This window comes from Euprymna scolopes, chromosome 22, assembly GCF_053919585.1.
Source record: "Euprymna scolopes isolate OS-2025 chromosome 22, ASM5391958v1, whole genome shotgun sequence".
In the NCBI taxonomy this organism is placed as follows: Eukaryota; Metazoa; Mollusca; class Cephalopoda; order Sepiida; family Sepiolidae; genus Euprymna; species Euprymna scolopes.
Window position 1 is genome coordinate 59,962,057 of NC_136503.1, and position 23,887 is coordinate 59,985,943.

Here is a 23,887-nt window from a genome sequence, read left to right on the forward strand (position 1 = left end):
TCAACATCCGTTTCTTGATGGAAACTGATTAAACAAGATTTCCACATGTCCTAACACTCTACATACCAAAATTACAAATCGGTTAATACAAAATTTTTGAGTATATAGGTTGTGAATTGTCTTTGTACTCATGCATTCTCACTTTTATAGATATACAAATTAAGTAAACATAATAAATTACCGTCAAATGTAAACTGAGTTTACTATATCGACACCCTAAAATAACGTTATCATATCTAAGTCATTTGTAAGGTTTTACACATCATGTGCTGTTAAAACCTATTGAACACACACACACACACACACACACACACACACATATATATATATATACATATATTTATATAAAGTGAACGTGTCTGTGTGTCTGTGAGTGTGCCTGTGTGTGTGTCTGTGTACATTTCCCTACGCAATAACTCTGTCAATTTTTAGTCTACAGACTCGAAATTTGATATACAGGGAACCGAGATTTGGGAAAATCGATGTGATCAGTCTTTGGCCAGAAATTTGGCGATTAAGTGGTCAAACTCCAACAATTTGACATTTGAGAATTCTACCAAACTCCTCCGACAATTATGGGCATACACACTTGATATTTTAGATATAGATTCCTTGGAAAGGGATCTAACTTAATAACTTGATTTGAGCCCAAAAAATAAATGTTAAAGTGTCATTATAGGGGTCCAATTTAAAAAAAAACAACTTTTTTTTTTGCTCAGCATACACCTCCAAAGACCCGGGTAACGCCGGGCACCCATGCCAGTATATATATATATATATATATATATATATATATATATATATATATATATATATATATATATATATATATATACGCATGTGGTGTTAATGAATTAATTTAAATTAAATTAACTTTCATGTTTACAGGAATTTTTTTATACCTTTTTAATTTTGGAATTTAGATTTATACTTTTGGATAATATATTAGAAGAATATCTGATTTTTGTATTTAATATAATTTAATATTATTTTAATATAATAAATTCGAAACTAAGTATATTATATTTAACAGAAATATTCATATTTTAGTACAATAAGGATATAGATATTTAAGGTTTTGTAAAGTTTTTTTTTGTCGTATAATCATTATTCATAAGGCAACGGAAGGTAAATTAATATTATTTTAGTGAAATTACTAAATAATGAATAATTTATACGATGATATGTCATTATTAAAGAAAATATTCTCAAAACGAAATAATTACTATGAGGACAAATATTTTAAATTAATTTTCCCAAACTCTAAATGAATAAAAGCATGTCATTTACCAAATGAATGTCTTCGTCGAAACAATTCACTTGACAATGTTAATAATTTATGATTATTATCCATCCATGTATATTAAAAACATCACATGAAATGTGTATCTGTGTATATATGTTATGTGCTAAGATCGAGGATAATACGAATCCTGGCTAAATAACTTGATGGTGTCAAGTTAGTGCATGAGGTGTCGACAAGTATCAAACTCGTTGGCTTCGGTTGACGGACGCGTTGCTCCTGCGTACTAGCAGGAGCCATAAAGCAACTAAGTGCACCCACGCCACACATCAGTAATGAAGTGGCAATCGTGATGTCATATAATCTATTATATCATAATTCAGAACGAGAAACTAGCCGGAACTAGATTTAGAGTAAGAGAGTGAGAGACCGGGTCCGAGATGTAGATGAAACAGGTTGCAGACAAGATGACGTAACAGCAAAGATCTGATGTATTTCAGCGATGCAAACGACCTGCCAGAAATAACGAAGATTCCGAATAATGGCTGTATACAAATAATAATGTGTTATGAAGATGTATCATTTGATTTCCAGATTGAAGTGCAACCGGCGTTAGTGACACTGACCGAAGAAAAGGGAAAATATTCGTGTCTTAAGACATACATGACTGTATACGCACATGCACGCAATCAAAGATATACGATTTACCATCAAGCTATAATATATACACACGTAATACATAATATAGATCAGGTAATAACATACATTAAAATATCAGCTAAAAAAAGAACAAGAATCGAATCATTTTATAAACGGTTTGACTTTTAAATATCCCTTCAATTGAAGCAACATGTAAAGCACGCATAGTGCCCGGTGAGTTGACAGTGATCGAGGCATAACAAATGACTAAGTTTAGCAGTTGTCCCCCCCACCCATTTAGCCCCAAATGTCCTTCCTGAAAATGAACAAACGGTGCAGTTTCAGGCTATAACGTATGTAAATCTGAGTCCTGCACCATGAAAAATAAATGACTAAATCAATCATTTCCCCCACATGTAGCTCCTTAATACATTTTAATTGGTGTTCAGCACAATGCAAAATTGCGAAATAGAAATTGATAAGTAGTGCAAAATAGTCTCAAAAATGGAATGTTTTTATTAGCTCTAAAGCAGCTCCTGAGGCACACCCAAGAGTTATACCGATGTATTGACAAACAAAATTATATAGAAAGCAGTTAGTTACAACTTTTCAGAAAGTTTTATAAAAATCCATTGCATCATTTTTTTTTTTTACTGAGCACAAAATTGTAAACCGAAAGGCACCCCTAGGGGGCCACCGGCGTTTTTTTACTGAGCACAAAATTGTAAACCGAAAGGCACCCCTAGGGGGCCACCGGCGTTTTCCCGGAAACTCTGTTCTATTACTTGTTTACTCATATCATGTTTAATGTTTGTGCAAAATTTCAAAAATTTCCAAGGCGCAATTATTAAAAAATGTTCAGACAGACGAACGGAGGAATGGACCAGGGTGAATTTGCAGGTTCAATCTTTTTTGTCGAGGGAGCCAATAAATATAAAATTTGCTGAAACCTTTCTGCAAAATTCACACACAAATGATAACGTAAATTATTGCATGGTTGTAAGTGAAGAACACTATCGTTCAGACTAAGGAATAGAGAATCATAATCAATGTTAGTGAAATCCCTCTTTGCCACTATTATGACTAATAGAACATATTTTTGGATTGCGTCCAACAAAAGAAAATCACAATATTTATTTTCGTTTCAATATTATGAAAATTGTAAAGTAAAAAAAAAACACACACACATCTACAACGTGTGTTGTCAATCCAAATGATTTAGACGGAGAAACAGTGAAAATCATACGCTGTTATATCTGTAGATACTAGTTCACATGGTACTAAAAGGTAAAAAAAAATATGGGAATTAATATTTTTCTCTTGGATGACATATAATCGAACCGCGTACACAAGGATTGTAGTTTGTCTCGGGAACCACACAATAAAAGTGAGCAAGAGAAACGAAAAATGTAGATAACTACATTGTTGCATTGCCTATCTGACAGTCTAAGTTATTTAGGCTGTCAGACAAATAACTGAGATAAGTAACTAAGATCAAATCTGGCCATCGGCACGAAATAGATTGCACCTTATTTACGGGCCAGCGTTACAAAATGATTTCATGTGATGAAAGTAAAGCTAATAAATTCATGTATATTGCTTCTGGTAAGCAATTAAAAATTGTATGACGTATTACTGTATTTGTGCAAATTAACTAGATCAGTATTTTGTAACGATGCGAATAGGGATCGACGTAATATTTAATTTCAAGAAACTCATTCACAATATGTTTGAAGATAAAATCTAATGAACGAAGTCACCAATCTGAACAGTAAATTAAATGTAATCAAAGAAAAAGCCGAAACGGGAAATCATTTATACACAGAGTGATAATTGTAATAAAACTAAATGATAAAATCAAATTATGACGAGGGCGAGTAATACCAGATCCTTATGAAATATATTGTAAGGGTTAAAACTTGGAAAGTGAACGGACATAATAATCGCTGCGCAAGAATCTCTACTGCCTGTAATTATAACTAAAGAGTTATTTGCCTTTTAAAACATGCAGTAATTTTAGAATTTAAATAAAACACACTGATAATTTGCGGAAAACATCCATCCGGTAGTGAGAGCTAGCGTTAATATATTGGATTTATATTAATGCCTCTGTTGGATTTCCTAGTATGCAGTTTTAATAGACGGGATAATCGCTTGTATTTTATTAATATAGATATATGCATGCATAATTTAGCGAAGTATATATGAAAACAATAGGAATCCCTTCAAATCTCAATATTACTGTTAAGTTATAGATATTACGTTCCTTACAATAATGTTAAGTAGATATGGAAAAGTAATTCGATTAATTTAATTGCTCCTTTTTCTTTTATCTTTTATTGATTAAAATAATTGCCTATTCATTTTGTTATTTTTTCTTGGATAAATTATTATTAGTATTATTTAATAAAACTGGAATCTATTTATATACTACCATGTTATTAGAATGGATACGCACATTTCTAAATACAGTTATGAATAAATATATGGCAGTTAAATTACACAGAATATATCGCGTTTTATTATCGAAAGAATTCATCAGGCTTATGCGAAGAGTTATGACTATCGTGTGTTAATATATTCGCACATGCTATTGAATTTTCTAATTAGCCAAGCCGCTTCTTTTTTATTACAATTTCACTCAAAACAAGGCACCTTGCCACTTTGGTGTAGGGGGCTACTATCACGGGCAACAACTACTGGGGTACTATGTTGGGATTTGGGCAGCAAGATGTCGGTTCACGTTACACTTGAACTTCTGCATGTCAGTACAGTTGGGGAAGCAGGGACCTGGAATGGAATTCCAGAGTCTAGCGGTTCTGAGGAAGAAACTGCTGGAGTAGAAAGATATTTTACATCTAGGGATGTCTACTGCGTGGGGGGTGGGATTTAGCTGCCTGTTGGGGTTGTCGAGGGTGTCTACGTCGTGGGGGCACAAGTATCTGCAGTTCGCCAGAGCATTCGCCATTAAAATACTTATAGAACAGGCAGAGGGATGCAACATTTCGTCGATGGGACAGAGGCTGAAGCTTAGATGTTAGTTTAGGGCCTATCAGATTGGCGACTCTCTTTTGAACCTTGTCTAGGACCGAGAGACAAGTAGCAGATGCACCAGCCCTAATGTGACAGCAATACTCCATACATGGGTGAATGGTGGCCTTATAGAGGTACAGGATACTTTCGGGTGTTAGTAGTTTTCTAGCACGGTAGAGAGAGCCTACATTCTTTGCTTTCAATGTAATTGTTCCAACTCATGTTTCCTTTGAACGTTAGGTCAAGCAGTTTGAAAGATGTACTCTCAGATAAGGAGTCACTGGCCATTACTATTGGTGGCAGAGAAAGTTTCTTGTAATTATTGAAGGAAACCAGTTTAGTCTTGGCATTTTTTAATGTGACCACCCATTTTTGTCCCCATTCAACTACAGATTAGAGGTCATCCTCTAGCGGTTTTGCCATTTCTTTAGATATGTGTTCATTTGTTTTCCTGTCATGCCTATTATAGACTGTGGTGTCATCAGCATATATACCTATCTCAGAGGTAATTATGTCGGGGAGGTCAACAATGAATATTAGGAACAATAGAGGTTCAAGGATAGACCCCTGAGACACCCCCGAATTTATATCATATTGTTTAGATGTACGACCGTCGAGGACAACCTAGATTTTTCTCCTATCTAGGAAGGATTTAATTATGTTAAGTATTCTACCAATGATACCCTATGATCTAATTTTCCTGAGGAGACCCTCATGCCATACCCTGTCAAAAGCCTTAAATATATCTAGAGCTACGGCTCTGCCCTCCCCCGCTTTGTCCAGTGAATGGTATATACGTTCAGAGATAACAGTGAGGATGTCTGCTGTGGAACGGGCTTGTCTAAATCCATATTGTTTGTCAGTAAGAAGTTTAGCATCTGTAAGGTGATGAACTACAGCCTGGTTAATTATGGTCTCAAATATTTTAGCGAAAAGTAGGAGGAGGCTAATTGGGCGATAATTTGATGGGTCTGTTCCTTCGCCAGAATTCTTGAATACTGCTACCACAGAAGCAGTTTTCCAACAGCCCGAAAAGCAAGATTCATTAAGACATTTCTTGTAGAGTTTGGAGAGAACTGGAGCTACTTCGGCTGAGCACCTTTTTTAATGACATAGCTGGGTCCACATGCTTTTGAAGTGTCAAGGATTTTTATGATAGCATGCACCTGAGCAGGGGTGATTTTTAGATCGTCTAGCGTGGCGTCTGTCCGCAAAGGAAAGTCAGGCAGGGGTAGGTTGTAAGGGTCCAGTGTGGAGTTTGAGGCAAACCGACTGGCAAGTATATTAGCCTTGTCGGTTGCCGAGCAAACAACGTCGTGATTGTTGGTTAGTAGGAGAATTGTTGATTGCTCATTATTTACTACACTGTTGTAGATTTTCCAAAAGTCACGTGTTCCTAATTTTTGTGCGTCGATGCGTTTTTAGTGGGTTCAGTAAATTCTCTCTTAGATGTCGCTATTTCTTTCTTAACGTTACTTCTAGCTTCTATATACTTCTGTCTGTTTGAACTAGACTCATGTCGGTTAAATCTGCGGTATGCATGCTGCCTTTGCGCATTGGCAGTTGCGAGTAAAAGTAAACCATTGGGGAGAGTGCGGCTTGCTATAAAATTTCCGCATGGGAACATATGCTTCATTTGCCGTTTTGAACCATTCAGTGGTCTCATTTGAGCACTGTTCAGCAGGAAGAGAAAATATTTCTCCATGGGGCATCTATGATAAAATCTCTGATGGCTTCCCAGTCAGCCTTTTTATAATATTTCGTTGTTTTAAGCACAGCCTCTTCAGTTTTGCGCCTTGAGTTTAGGGCGATTTCGACCATTATCACTGCATGATCAGCGTTCCTGAGTGGGCTGTCATCATTTTTTATACAATCATAGGGAACTGTTGTCAGAAACAGAAACAGAAAAAGTGATGCCTGTTGTTCTTGCTGGTCACGGAAACGGGTTGGAAACGTAACCATTTGTGATAGGGAGTGAGATATAGCGAAGCTATGAGTGGTGCTTTCCGCTGCATCTGTGTAAGTAGAGAATCCAAGCCAGTTTTTTGGTGGACATTAAAATCACCAAATACATGTACCTGTGCACTAGTGTCGAGGGAGAGTTCCGTGTCTATGTTGTCAGAGACATTGTATATTATGGTGCAGTCCTGGGTCGAGGGAGAGCGGTAGAGAAAATAAAAGTTGCTAATGTGATGGTGAATTTTTATCTAAAGCACATGAAGCCTTGATCGTCCGATTCTAGTTTTGTTTCTCTAGTTAAGGGGAGCGTGTTACGAATATAGACTCCAAGTCCGTGCATATGCCTGTCAGAGTCCTTACGGCAGAGTGGGTGGTAGCCAGGCATGTTAAATTAGTTAGAGGGGAAGAAAAGTGTAGGTTAGTCTCAGTTAGTGCTAAGATATCCGGGGTATTTGTTAGGAGAAATGCTTCAACATCAGCTAAATTAGTTCTAAGACCACGGATGTTCGTGAATGCAAGCCTCAAGGAAGAAGGCAAGTTGGATTTGTTCATCCCTAAGCCTGGTTTAAGCTTTTTGTTTATTGTACTGTCGTTATGTTTTTAAAGAGTTTCAATTAGGTAAGGGGGAGCTGAACAAGAGGTTATTCAGGGTATCAGACATGCAACACAAGTAGACCATCAGCTGACCTTTCTTCAACTAGGATTTTGGCTTTAGGAAAGCCCATCTTGGATTAGTGCAGGGTCCCTTTCCATGCACGACATGACACTACAAACATCCCGATATTATACAACTATTGATGGAGAAGCCGCTCTAAGCGCTACCAAAGAGTTAGGGCACCTGTACTACCAGTCGGAAAGGCAGCCAGGAACTGTCAATCCGGTACCCTCATCCAATCAGAAGAAGGCCAACCCAATCTAATGGTCAGGCATATGTGGTACTCAAAAAAAATGTGGGAAAAACGGCGTACGTTACCCTGGACAAAAAACAAGATCTACCACTGAGTGTTTTGTCAAATCACTGTGATAGCGTCTCTGCGCCTGACTAATAGGCAAAGAAGGATTATGGAATTCGAGCGATAGACAGATGCTATCTACTCCTAAAGCAGTTTAGGTTTGCAGACCGGTAATTTGTTTGAGTCACCAGCTCTAGGAAGGTTGTCATCAAAGTCTGGAGAGGCCTCCCTCCCCTTAGCTTTAGTTTCAGAATGTTCCTTCTAGACGGATGATCTGGGAAGATCTACTGGGTCCATCAGCCCTGAGAGGGTTTGCCCCGCGCCAGGGTCCTAATCCAGGTGTTTATACGACCCCGGGTGGTTAGTTAATTTTACAGGACTGGTTTCTAGAGATTATATATCTAATGAATAGTTACACTCCTCAAGAGAATTAGGGACATTGCTATTTTATTGTTACTAAGGAGAACAAAACTCATGTAGTGGAAGCAACTATGTGAGCAGGCTTGTTAGAAAGGCGTTAGTGTGGATTAAGACATTTACCTTTAGATTTTTACATTTTCTTAAAATTTATATGTTCGCTTTAAGAGTCATGGAACGTTTTGCATAACAGGGAGTATAGGATATGGTTTGGTATTAATCGAGCAAAACCATCTAGGAAGAGGCATAGTTATGTAATGAAGATCGCTTCGCATCTGAGTGCATATTTTGGCTGGTAAGTACCAAACTGGATAAGAATGAACTCTAATGCCTGTCTTAGTGGTCGAAATTTATAGATGTTTAGTGATGACTTTAGGTGGTTAGCATGTGAAGTTAAGGAGCTGCAGGCTAAGGATTTCACTACTAAGGCGTGTGTAATGTAGAGTTTTAGTGGCAGCTAGAGCGGGGGAGCAGATTGTTAGCTTTCATGGGACGGGGTTATTAACTTACAGAATACAGTAAAGTTTCATTAGGATTTAGAGTTTCAAGTAATGCTTTAGCTTGGGAAACAGAAAGACATGGTGTTCTTCTTTTTCCCTATTTAGCATGCAAGTTAGATAAAGGCAGTCGTCTTGGAGGTAAAGAGAAACACTTATTACATGGTTATTCGGAATTCGTATTTATAGACATTCATTAAGGTCAGGGACAAAACATTGTATCTATAGAGAAAATAGTCCTTGTGAGGCAGCTAATAACACAGTTAATTATAAGCTATATCCAGTGGTTTGGTAGAGCTATCAACAAGGCCTATTTATTAATACAAGCGAACATATGGTAATTGTAGTTATTAAGTATATTACTTAAACAAAGTTCTTTTGATTTCTACGGTAGAAAAATATATCCACGTTTGTGCTATTTTCGGAAAATTTATTCTGCCTAAGATGTTTTTTTTTAATCTCTAGCCTTCCTTAGTTCAGAGCGTGGAACTAATCATTTATTTAAGCTGGGGGAGAACGTGTTTGGTGTTTGCCTAAGGAGGAGTTTAAAACTAAGCAAGGAAACAAAATAAAGACAAATGCATATATAAATTATTAAAATACACATAATCACAAATTACAAAATTAAATAAGAAATTTTAAAAAGGAGAAATAACAAAGTTAGTATTTTTTAGGACGATGATGGTTAGGATAATTATTATCTTGTCACGAGCACCACAGCAATTCCAGTACCACGGAGAACCATATTTGGTGAAGGGGTTGAGTGATTTATTTGACCGGATATTATACGCGTTTGTAACTATTTATAGGAGATAAATTCATCTTTCGAATTTAACGCACATTCTTAGTTGCAACAGCGCCACTCCTAATCAGCTAATGGGCCGGCACCTACAGGACAAAGGATGAGTTGACCTCCGGTTTACCTCCTCTCTTTGAGCGTTTATGTGAAGGGTAGATATCATGTTGTTGTAGTAAGCTTACCTACTTTCATATATATATATATATATATATATATATATATATATATATATATATATATATATATATATATATATACTTAACTTTTAAAATCTTCAATTATATAAAGCATCGGTTTTAATATGTCTGGATATTTATCAATTTCTTTCTGTGCAACAATTCAATTGAATATTTAATGCAACGATAAGTGTTGTTCTTAATATTATATATGAATCAATTTTAACAATATATAAGATAATATCTCTAGAAAACTATTATACACGGTAAATAAAGTCAGTCGACACCAAAAAGTAAAATTTGCTTACGAAAAGATCACATTTAAACACAAAAGAATCAACTGAAATCATCAAACTTACGTTTTTCAATATATCATAAAAAAAACGCATATACATAACCTGTGGACACGGTGATGTTGGTTGGTTGGTTTTATTTTACGGCATATCAACCCTTTTCAGGTTATTTAATGCCGAATCCAAAGATTTTGAAGAACAATTATTTTATAGAATATATTTGTTGTTTTCAAGTCGATTTCTATTTAACCCATAGTTGGGACCCTAACAGGCACTACCACTCCGGGTCAGAGTGGACCTGGGAGCAATGGTAATTAAAATGGTGGCTCCACACTCCCCAAAGCCAGCAAGCTGGGGCCTCACCACTAGATATAATTTAAGGTCATATCGAGGACCGACACGGACAGGAAACGGTAATTATTGTACAGAAAGAATTAAAAAAAAGACATGATACCGATTCGATTCGCGTTGTTTGTTGATTGAAAACGTTTACACATTGACTACCAGTACAAACTATATGCATTGTATCGCAAGCATAATGCATTTGTTTTATTTCATTAAATACAAATAGGCAATCTACTACTACTGCTACTACTACTACTACAACTACTATTACTAGTATTACTACTACTACTAATAATAATAATAATTTTTGATAATGTGATAAAAACAAACCACATCAAAGCAAAGAACGATAAGTCACAAGAAAACAGCAAATGAAGACTCTGTGGACAAAGAGACGAAACGATAAACCATATCGTAAGAGAATGAAGCAAACTAGCTCTAAAGAAATACAAGAATAGGCACGACCAAGTTAAAATCATGAAAACAACTGCATCTCGAACGCTAAGAGAATTAGTACAAGCATAACCTGGCAACAGTACTTGAAAAAGAGAAACACAAAATCCTTTGCAACATTGCATACAAATGGATAAACCCATCAAAGCACAAATACCAGATATCGTAATAATTTACAAGAAAGAAAGGTTCTGCCGAACCGTACACTTTACTGTTACAGCTTACCACAGTGTGAATATCAAAGGAAAGGAAACATGGAGCAAATACACAGAGCAAGCCAGAGATCTAAAAAGGATATAGATGAAGAAAATCAGGATAATACCTGAAATATTAGGAGCAAGCATAAACCCGCACCAGCACTCGAAAACGAGAACCACAAAATCCTATGGGACACGAACATACAGAGGGGCAAACCCATCCAAGCAAGAAGACCAGATGTCGTAATAATTAAGAAAGAAAAATCCTGCCAAATCGTAGACTTTGATGTCCAAGCTGACCACAGGGCACATATGAAAGAAAAAGAGGGAACGAAGCAAATGCACATAGCTAGTCAGATAGTTAAAAGGGATTTGGATGATGAAGAAAATCAAAAAAGTACCGATAATAGTAGGAGCACTAAGAACAATTCCGAAAACTTCGAAAAAAGAATTTCAGAAATTTGAATCAGAGGAATAACTGCAAAAGCACAACGACTAACGATAATGAAAACGGCGGAAATATTAAGGAAACCCCTTAAATGCGGAGAATAATGCAAGAAGACAATATAACAAATAAGCGTTACATGGAATGAAGAACACCGAAGCTGAATATCTACAAGTTCTACACCCTCATCATGCATCCCCCCATTGTTTCGTCACCGCTCCCCCAATAAAAAAAAACTGATACCAAAGAGCCGCGAATGGTCAAGAAGACTGAAAGACCGAGGAGAGAGCACTAGCCAGACCTCGGCTGGACAAGCCCAAAGAGAGCTGGGACCTTGGGGAGGCTGAGTGCCACTCAAATTCCAGTATAAACCAATGGCCACTGCCAGCCAGAAATCAATGGTAAGAGGATGTTACGATGATGCAAATTCATTTGCAAATGCTATCGAAGAAGGCGAAGAGAGCTGAACGTCTGGGAAGACTTGTTGTCACTCAGCTTTCAGAGAACACCACAGGTTTACAATCAGATCGTTTGTTGACTTGTGTGAAAGCTCCATGTGAGCCAATAATAATAATGAGGTAAGTACACGAAGTTGACGGTGAAACTATACAGAAATTCGCGAAAAGTGCAACTAAACAGCATAAAGATGTTTCAATACTAAGCTACATAGAAATTACATAAGTATTAAAAGAAACACTATATATAAACCATAGCAAATTTTATAAACTCTGCCCAAGTACTCCCCAAATACAAAAAAAAAATGATATAGCTCCGACTGGTACAACAAAAATTAGCTTTGAATTATCAGATAGGATTGCAATATCATAGCAGGACAGCCCAAACAAAAGCTCTGTTCCAAAAATTTGTAGAGCACAGCATATTGGGAATGTTTACATTCACTGAAATCTCAAATAACCAGATTGTTGTTTACTGCCAAACATCAAGCGTAAAATTATTTGAAAAGAGTATTTAGAACGTTGAAAGGCTACTAGAACCTACCGTGGACTTGGTATTACCATATTCTAGAGAATAATCCCGCTTATTATCAATGAATAAATAAAAATGAGTTCTGATGACATATGTGAAAATATTAAATGAAAACAAAGGATAAGTATAATTATTTTAATTTCGATCAGTGAAACGGAATTCTACTTAAAGTAACATACACTGTTGTCTTATGCTTACAATCCACGCGATGGCGGTTTGTGTAATTTCATCATTTAATTAGTCATAAATTGCATCTCAAATATAAAAAACAATTACGTAATATTCATTTAATTGGAATAAGTCTTAATATTTTTTTTTTTATTGTTGAATGCGTACTTCATTGTGCATTATTGTATTTATGACTCGTGTAAAATACATCTCTTCCCACACAATAACGCATTATGTTATATGGATGACACTTTCCGGATTTATCTGCCCACATCCAATTATTTATAATATTAAAATAACAATTGTTACTTGCATGGTATTTCATGCTGAAAGGGGACAACGGTAATCTCACTTATTTGCTAATAGAGTTCACATGTGTGAAATATAGTTGCTATTTAGCCTTATAACTGATATGTTTATTGTTGCAAGCATGCCAAGATAGGATAAGGTAGGCAAACAGAGCGATGAAATGAAGAATAATAATATCCCATTAGAAGAATTCTTGTTAAGTGATGGGAAAGAACGTGTCGAATGTAATAGGACATTTATTCTTACTTGGGAAGATATTGCTATATTTTTTTTAGTGAAATAGAACAACAAGCAATAGGAGGAAAGATTGAGCCGAGTTATACCGGAGATCATTAAGGGTTGAGATGTGGGATTACATTAGGAGTAGATAAACATTAAAGTAAATAATATTTACGACATGACAAGAACAAAGAGAGAAAATAAATATTAGGTTTTTGCAAAAGTAATTTCGTTTGTTTAACATGAAATTGAACGTCAAAAAGTTACATTATTTTTGCACATACCTTATAACATAAGCGAAAGAAAAAAATACGAAGTTACCAAAAATATCAACAGAAATATATATTAAAATATTTACAAATAAGCGAAGAAGAAAATGGTAAAGAGCAAATATAATACACTGAAATATAAGTAAAAAAGGGAAGATAGAATAGTAAATAAGTAAAAAAAATACTCAGGAAACACTAAATAAACACATCGAAACGAACATAGAAGGATTTAAAGAGAGGCATATGAGGATAAAAGAGAACGAGACAAAAACGATAAAAATATACGAAAATATTAATGAGGAAGAAAAAGAAAATGAAACAATGAGAAAAACAAGTAGTTACGGAAAAATGAAGACATGATCATGTCTAAAGTAAGCAAAGAGAAGAAAATAGAAAAACAAGCAGAATAGAAAAAAGGCAAAGGAAAACGAAGACAAAAGAAGTAGCAGCTAAAGACGAAAGAGAAAGGAAATAAGGAAGAAAAACATGAAGAGAGAAACAAAATAAAGAAAAACCGTGTTTAATTGCACGTTGTTCTCAGTAAAAAGTATTTGTTCATAAACCATGCCCATTTATAACGTCAGTTGACTTCATATTTTTTTCTCACGCTATGTCTGTTAGGAATTCCCCTACGCGATGATGACAGAAAACAAAATGATCGAACAAACGATGGTCATGTTATCCTAATTGTGATTCACAATGTTGTTTGTAATCATGGTTTAGAAGTTCGCATGTCAAAGAACTCATAACACATGCGCAACATTAACGAAAAAGATTTTTTTTCAAAATTACAGGAGCGTTAAGGCAAAACAATTTAATAATGTGTAGCTATAAAATAATCAGTGTAACTGTAATACAAGATTTCTGAAATGATCACGATCCTCCATCCTCAGAGGACATAATGTAATGAAAAGTATTCATAGTATTTTGGTTAAATGTAGATGCATGCATGTTAACTGTGAATTATTTTTTTTTTATTTCGATTTTCTAATTTTATAGTTTATTTATTTAGTTTCTTGTTAGTTATTAAATAATTTTAGTATATTTGTCCTGGTGTTAAAATACACTAAGCATCAAAGGAAAAGAAAAAGAAAAAGAGAGCAACAATACCAACAACCGCTCCAGATGATAATCGGACGCACCGATAGAACTCGTTCGAGTAGAATATGGCTGATAAACAAATTTTGGGCGCCATTTTATAAAATATAAAGACTTAAATCAAAACAGAAGGCGAATGAAAAAGATATACAGAAAAATCGGGAAAAGAAATAATTCTGTCGTGTTCAGCCAGACGTACTTCAATGTGTATATATATATATATATATATATATATATATATATATATATATATATATATATATATATACATATATACATATATATATATATTATGAAAATAATGGATAAGTATTCTTACAAAATAGAGAAATAAAAAGGAATACACCGTATTATGTGTTCATCAAAGTTTCGTCTTTATTTCGAGACTTTCTCTGGATGAATGAGATTTAGAAACAAAAGAAAACAGTATAAAATAATTGAAAATGTTTAACATGCAAAGTGTGACGCAGTTCTATTTATGAAAAAACATCCAGTTAGAATATTAACTACGTTCAAAGTTTTTAAAATTACATTAACGACTATATGACGGCACTAAAATTACTCTCTCTCAGCGCCAGCCCATCCTCCTTTTTGAATTTCCAACATCTTTTTCCGTTTTTCTGAAATAGAACTGCGTCACACTTTGTACATTTGCAAAAATTTTGTACCGTATTTTTTGTTTCTTAATCTCAGTCATCCAGAGGGAGTATCGAAGTAAAGACGAAACGTTGATGAACACATAATACGGTTTGTTCCTTTTTATTTCTCTACATATATATATATATATATATATATATCAATTTCCTTTTTTGTCTGATGAGGTTTTATCCTTGAATTCGGGATTCCACTTAAACATGTATGCACAAATGTAACTAATTATATTTGTATTATAAACAGACTATATATATATATATATATATATATATATATATATATATATATATATATATATCAGTCGAGCAAGTAACTACTCGACAAACAAATGTTACTTGCAGGCTACTATTCAGTAATTACGCTGTAGATACTGCTTGAAAAAATGTTTCAATTACGCCAAATATTTAATGAATTCCTTTGGAATAGTAATAATCTACTAATTTACTGGTCAAATATTTAATGAATTCCTTTGGAATAGTAATAATCATGTTATTCTGTTTCATTTCAGATATTATTTTATTTAATTTGATATTATATCGAAATAAAAAAAAAACTCTTTTTTTTACAAAATCGATTGTTTATGGTTTTCCCACCGAGCGACTATTTATACTGCCATCATAACATTTTGCTGTCTGCTAAAACAATCACTACTTTTTATTTCTATAACTGCGTCAGACTGACTGCTTGCAAGGATTGAAGAGAGAAAAAGAGAGAGAAAGATAGAGAGAGACTGAGGTAAGCGAGGAAAAAGGCAAGATGTGTATATATACTCTCTCTAGATATATATAATTGAAATATATCGAAATTTATCGGCAACTGATAAATCTATGTAGTATTGTGTTTTTTTTCATGAATATGATCAGCCATTTTGCTAGGTCGTCGCTAAGAAACGAGAAAAAATCGACGTAACAACATATTTTTTGTTATTCAATTATTCGTACTAATACTAAATACACATCCGCACACACGAACATTACTGCGTCCGTTTCGTTTTGTTCTTTTTTTGTTGTTTTATGATGTTCTGTAATCTGTGTATGTACGTGTGTGTGTGCGTCTATTTATAACTATTTATTTAGCAGAAAAAAGAAAATTTTCACAAGAAAGTTTTATTGGATAAACAGAACAATATATCATATGAAAAATCTGAAACTTTGTCGTGCGTAAAGCGTAAAACTTGAAATAAAATATTTTTTTAAATATCTAAATATTTAAAAAAATATTTGAAAACGTTAATAATTCGTAATATCGTTATAAAGTTTAATAATTCGTAATATCGTTATAAAACTTTATAATTCGTAATATCATCATTTAACGGTTTTACACTCGAATCAAATTTTTTAAAATATTAAAACATTTTTTAAACCGTGAAACTTTTCTGAGAGAGAGAGAGAGAGAGAGAGAAATAGAGAGGAGAAAGAGAAAGATATATGGAGAAGAGGGGTGAGCGAGATGAAAGAATGAAGACGTAATGAAGCATAATAAACACATTTTAAATATCTTCACCAAATATTTAATGAATTCCTTTGGAATAGTGAAAATAATAATCTCCATATTATTATTCTTTATTTGAGTTTTTTATATAGTTTGATATTATATCGATTTTAAAAATGTACTTGCAGATTTGGATATTACGGTTTTGTCAAACCACGCTAAGCGACTATTATTACTAGCTTTACACATTAGCAGATTTTGTTAACGAATCTTTATCTGAAAGTTCATCTTTCAAACTCCTTGGCCTAACGTTCACAGGAAACATGAGTTGGAACAATTACATTGAAGGCATTGCCAGGGCCGCTGCAAGAAAGGTGGGCTCTCTCTACCGTGCTAGAAAACTACTAACACCCGAAAGTATCCTGTACCTCTATAAGGCCACCATTCACCCATGTATGGAGTATTGCTGCCACATATGGGCTGGTGCATCTGCTACTAGTCTCTCGCTCCTTGACAAGGTTCAAAAGAGAGTCGCAAACCTGATAGGCCCTGAACTGGCATCTAAGCTTCAGCCTCTGTCCCATCGACGAAATGTTGCATCCCTCTGCCTTTTCTACAAGTATTTTAGTGGTGAATGCTCTGACGAACTGCAATCACTTGTGCCCCCACGACGTGAGCACCCTCGACAAACCCGACAGGCTGCTTAATCCCACCCCCACACTGTAGAGATCCCTAGATGTAAAAGATCTTTTTACTCCAATAGTTTCTTCCCCAGAACCGCTAGACTCTGGAATTCCATTCCAGGTCCGTGCTTCCCCAACAGTACTGACGTGCAGAAGTTCAAGTGTAACGTGAACCGACACCTTGCTGCCCGAATCCCTACATAGTACCCCAGTAGTTGTTGCCCCTGATAGTAGCCCCCTACACCAAAGTGGCAATTTGCCTTGTTTGCGGTGAAAATGTAATAAAAAAAATAATAATGAAATAAAAAATAATGTCCAAGCTGTCAATCAATTGTAACAATTGTGTGTCAATGTCGAAGGTGCTTTTAAAATCTGATGTTATTATAAAATAGAATGAAATACGCTTAAATGAAAATCAGTTTGGTGTTCATAGTTGAACTTTTCGACTTTTTGCGTGTTTTAATTGTTTTGTTTTTGCAAAAAGGGGAAATTTTTAATATTGACATAATATAGATACTTAAAAGAAAAAAATAACTATATTTTTTCTGTGTATGTTCCAGTTATTTTTAAAGACTTCTGTTGTTTATTACGAAAAAGATAAGTTAGTTACAAAACGAAAACACAGCTCTAATTAATAGAAGAACCATAGGGATGAAAGGATCAAGAATACATTTGGTGGAAGAGTGGTCGATTTCGTAAAGATGTAAGATTACGCTGGCTGAGTGAAGCAGCTTACGTGAGTTATAGGAGGTACTACCCTACACCCAAAATGAGTATTCCAGGAAGATCAGATAGAGAGTGAGGCCCGAAAAATAAAATTATCAAGTCAGTTGGAAAAGGACTTACTTGGAAAAATGTTTCGTTTTTTTTGTTTTATGGTGTCTGATCTTTCTTAGCCAAGTGGTTCTATAGTAAAGACATCTACTAAAATTAAAAATGTGTGCATTTTGTTTTTGAAAAATAAGAGGGAATGGATGGTACATGATAAGGACTGTCCCCTTTACATGTAAGTAAAAAATAGGGAATTAATTAAATGTAAATATGAAATAGAATAGTCAAGGATTCGAACTGGCGAAGGTAGACACGGAATTGAGAATTCGAATGATAAATTTAAATAAACACAGAATGTGATTATAAATGGAATGTCCAGTAAATCGTTGATTCTGCTTAAATCTATATATATATATATAAGCGAAAATGTATGTATGTATGTATGTTTGTATGTCTACTAAAAACTTTCAATAGACTGAATAAAAATTCACAAAGTTGGTATCATATTAAAGCTCCGCCGTCCGGACGACAAATATCCAAATTTGGGCCTAAAAGGACCACTAGAAGCGCGTCAGCTAACTGATTTTCTGCAGGGTAGGGACACAAAAGTGACATTTTAACGTTAAACATTCAGTATTTTAAAATCGATTTATATGTGTCTCCCCCCCAAAAAAAACGGGCCACAACTCTATCACAAAGTGTACATGGGCCCATATTTTTTGAGTCACCCTGTATTCAAAAACCGCTCAGTCATGTCACCTGATCATGACGTCAGCAAGCTATAATGGCGATATGTATATAAAAACATTATTGTTATCAGTAAAAAAATGCAACACTCATACAAATTAAACTATGAACTTATAAGTTATGAACACGTCACCAAAGTTATTAGCAGGTTAAAATAGTAAAATCCGAGGTTTACCCCAAAAATAATACGCAAAAATAATAAGTAAATAAAAATACGCTTAAAAACATTTGTTATGAGACGATCGATGACTGTTTTCACAAAAATAAAAAACGGCCATTTGTTTTTATATTATTTACACTATGACCTAATTCTATTTAGAGGGAGGAAGGTGGAAGGCATAATATGAGTTAATTAGCGTGTTTCACTACATCCTAATACTTACACATTTTAATATAATACGAAATAAGAGTTAATGGGTTTGGTGACATCCAAGGCATAAATCCTCTTTATTTTCAAGTTTTCTTAGTAGGGGTTGGGGCGAAAGATGAGCCCGCTTGAATTCTAAGAACAGATACTACACTTTGATCTAAGCCAAAACACCAAGTAAAAAAAAGATGCGTATTATATATTTTTCGTATATTAAGTAATTCTACGAGGGGGAGGAAGGTGGGAGGCATAATATGAGTTAGTGGGAGGAGGGCGAAAGATGACCCCCCTTTATTTCTAAGAACAGATACTACACTTTGATATATTAAATCCTTTATTCATGTTAAAAATACATTGAAAATCAACAATGAACAGAAAACTTAGACACATGGTCAACTCAAAAGGGGGAGGGCATTGTGGGTGTCGTTTGTCATCTTTGTCACTCCAGAACTAAACAAAATCAAAAGTTTCTCCCAGCGAGTATCTTTCACCATAATATCGCATTCACCCTTTCATACTGGGCGAAATCCGACTTAACTCCCAGGTACTACACTTTGAGCTTAGCCAAAAGACCAAGTAAAAAAAAGATGCGTATTATATATTTTTCGTATATTAACTAATTCTATTTTGAGGGAGGAAGGTGGGAGGCATAATATGAGTTAGAGGGAGAGGGGCGAAAGTGAAACCGCTTTCTTTCTTAGAACAGATACTACACTTTCATCTTAGCCAAAAGACTAAGTAAAAAAAAAGATGCGTATTATTATTTTTCGTATATTAAATTAAGAAGAGATGTCATATTCCAAACATCACAGCCTGGGATTAGATTAAATCCATGGAATTTTTCCTAGCAGAACACTCGGCATCGCCTGGGATTGGAAAGACTTGGTTGATATAATTAGCCGATGTAGGTGGAAATACATTGAATGTTTCCTAAGATGAAACCGCTTTAGTTCTAAGTACATATGCTACATTTTGATCTTAGCTAAAATACCAAGTAAAAAAAAAAGATGCGTATTATATATTCTTCGTATATTAAATTAAGACAAGATGGCATATTCCAAATATCACAGCCTGGGATTAGATAAAATTCATAGAATTTTTCCTAGCAGAACACTCGGCGTCGCATTGGATTGGAAAAAAAATTGTTTTATATAATTAGCTAATGTAGGTGGAAATACATTGAATATTTTCTAGCAGAATACCCAGCGTTTCCTGTGATTGGATAACATGTACTAGCAGAATACCCGGTGTAGCCTGGGATTTGATAAAATTGGTGTATATGTACTAGCAAAATACCCAGCGTCGCCAGGGCTGGTATGACATAGCACTAGCATGAAATATGTACTAGGTGATTACTTGGCATGGCCTGGGATTGGATAAAATTCATTTAAATCTTTCCTAGCAGAACACTCGGTGTCGCCTGGGATTGGAAAAATTGGTTGATATAATTAGCCGACATAGGTGGAAATACATTGAATGCTTCCTAGCAGAATGCCAAGCGTTAACCAAGATCGGATAAGATTGGTTGATATATGTCCTAGCCTAATACCCGGCATATTTACTAGCAAAATACCCGGTGTAGCCCGGGATTGAATAAAATTGGTGTATATGTACTAGCAAAATACCCAGCGTCGCCCGGGATTGTATGACATAGCACTAGCATGACATATATACTGGCTGATTGCCTGACATGGCCGAGAATTGGATAAAATTCATGGAAATTTTCATAGCAGCACACTCGGCGTCGCCTGGGATTAGAAATAATTGGTTGATATATCTACTAGCAAAATGCCCAGCGTCGCCCGGGATGGATTACATAGGTGGATATATGTACTAGCAAAATATGCAGCATAGCCCAGGATTGGATGAAGTAGGTGTATAGGCACAAGCAGAACAGCCGGCATCGCCTAGGATTGTATGGCATAAGTGGATGTGTACTAGCAGAATACCATGCGTCGCCTGGGATTGTATGACATAGGTGGAGTATAGGTCTTATTCGAAATTTTGAAGATGGTTGTGCAGTATAAGCCCGATTTGACAATTTGGAAAGTGCTTGTGCAATATAGGTCCAATTTGAAAATGTTGAAGGTACTTGTCCAGTATAGGTCCGATTTGAAATACTTTAAAGGTGCTTGTGCAGTATATCTCAAATTTGAAAAATGTTAACATGCTTGTGCATTATAGCTCCGATTTGGAAAAAATTAAAAGTGCTTGCGCAGTATAGGTCCAATTTGAAAAATTTTAATGTGCTTGTGCGTATAAGTCGAATTTGCAAAATTTTGAAGGTGCTTGTGGAGTATAGGTCTGATTTGACACTTTTGAAGGTGCGTATGCAGTATATGTCATATTTGACAATTTTGAAGGTGCTTGTGCGGTATAGGTCGGATTTGCAAAATTTTAAGGTGCTTATGCAGTATAGGGCCGATTTGCCACTTTTGAAGGTGCTTATGCAGTATAGGTCCGATTCGACAATTTTTAAGGTGCTTGTGCAGTATATCTCCAATCTGAAAAGTTTTAAGGTGCTTGTACACTTTAGGCCGATTTGAAAACTTTTGAAGGTGAGTGTGCAGTATATCTCCAATTTGAAAATTTGAACTTGCTTGTGCAGTATAAGTCCAATTTGAAACATTTCAAAGGTGTTTTTGCAGAATAGATCCGATTTGACAATTTTAAGGTGCTTGTGCAGTATAGATGGGATTTGAAAAAATTTAAAGTTGCTTCTGTGGTAAAGGTTCACGTTCCAAAATTTGGAAGGTGTTTATGCAGTATAGGCCCGATTTGATAATTTTGAAGGTGCGTGTGCAGTATAGGTCCGATTTTATGATTTTGAAGGCGCTTTTGCAGTATAGGTCCGATTTACCAATTTTTAACGTGCTCGTGCAGTATATGTCCGATTTGATGATTGGGAAGGTGCTTGTTCATTATAGGTCCGAGTTGATTATTTTGAAGGAGCTTGTGCAGTATCAGTCCGATTTGAAAAATGTTGAAGGTGCTTGTGCAGTATAGGTCATATTTGAAAAATGTTGAAGTTACTAGAGCAGTATAGGTCAGATTTGAAAATTTTTGAAGATGTGTTTGCTGTATAGGTCCGATTTTACAATTTTAAATGTGCTTGTGCAGTATAGGTCGGATTTGCAAAAGTTTGAAGGTTCTTGTGTAGTATAGGTCTCATTTGAACATTTTTGAAGGTGCTTCTGTTGTATAGGTTCAATTCGACAATTTTGAAAGCGGTTGTGCAGTATAGGTCCGGTTTGACAATTTTGTGCAGTATGGGTCAGATCTGACAATTTTGAAGGTGTTTCTGCACTACAGGCCCAATTTGACAATTTTGAAGATTGGTTACTACTTGGGAATACCAAATGCTTCATTTGGATCACCAAAGTTAAGCAACATTGTCTTAGTTATTATCAAATGGGTAACTACTTGGGAATACCTAATGCTTTATGAAGATCACCAACTTTAAGCAACATTGTCTAGGTCATTATCAGTTGGGTAACTACTTCGGAATACAAAATGCTTTATGTAGCTCACCAAAGTTAAGAAACATTGTCTTGACCATTATCAGATGGGTGACTACTTGGGAATACCAAATGGTGTGTATGGATCTCTAAAGTAAAGCAACATTGTCTTGGTCATAAACAAATGGGTGACTACTTGGAAATAGAAAATGCTTTATGTAGATAACCAAAGTAAAGCAACATTGTCTTAGTCATTATCAGGTGGGTGATATTTGGAAATACCAAATACTTTATATAGTTCATCAAAGTTCAGCCACATTGTCTTTGTCATTATCGAATGGGTGACTACTTGGGAAAACCAAATGCTTTGTGTAGATCACGAATGTTAAGCAACATTGTCTTGTTTTTTTCAGATAGGTGACTACTTGGGAATAAAGAATAATTTGTGTGTATCACTAAAGTTAAGCAACATTGAGTCTTGTCATTATCATATAGTTGACTACTGGGGAATACCAAATGCTTTACGAAGATCATCAAAGTTAAGCAACATAGCGTCTGGCCATTATCAGATCGGTGACTACTTGGGAATATCAAATGCTTTATGTATATCAACAAAGTTAAGCAATATGGAGTCTGGTCATAATCAGATGGGTGACTACTTGGAAATACCCAATGTGGTATGTAGATGAACAAAGTTAAGCAATATGGAGTCTGGTCATAATCAGATGGGTAACTACTTGGGAATGCCAAATGATTTCTGTCGATCAATTAAGTTAAGCAACATTGTCTTAGTCATTATCGGATGGGTGACTACTGGGTAATACAAAATGATTTTTGTAGATAACCAAAGTTAAGCAACAATGACGTTTGTCAATCTAAGATGGGTGACTACTTGGGATTGCCAAATGATTTATGTGGATCACGAAAGCTAAGAAACATTGAGTCTGGCTATTATCAGATGGTGACTACTTGGGAATGCAAGATGTTTTATGTAGATGACCAAAGTAAAGCAACACTGACGTTGGTCATTCTAAGATGTGTGACTACTTGGAATACAAAATGCTTTATGTAAATCACTACAGTTAAGAAACAATGAGGTTGGTCATTCTATGATAGGTGACGACTTGGGATTACCAAATGATTTATGCAGGTCAATAAAACTAAGCAACATGGAGTCTGTCATTATTACATGGGTGACTACTTGGGAATACAAAATGCTTAATGTAGATAGATGTAGCAAAGTTATTAATTTAGTAAGAGCCATGGGATTATGTGGG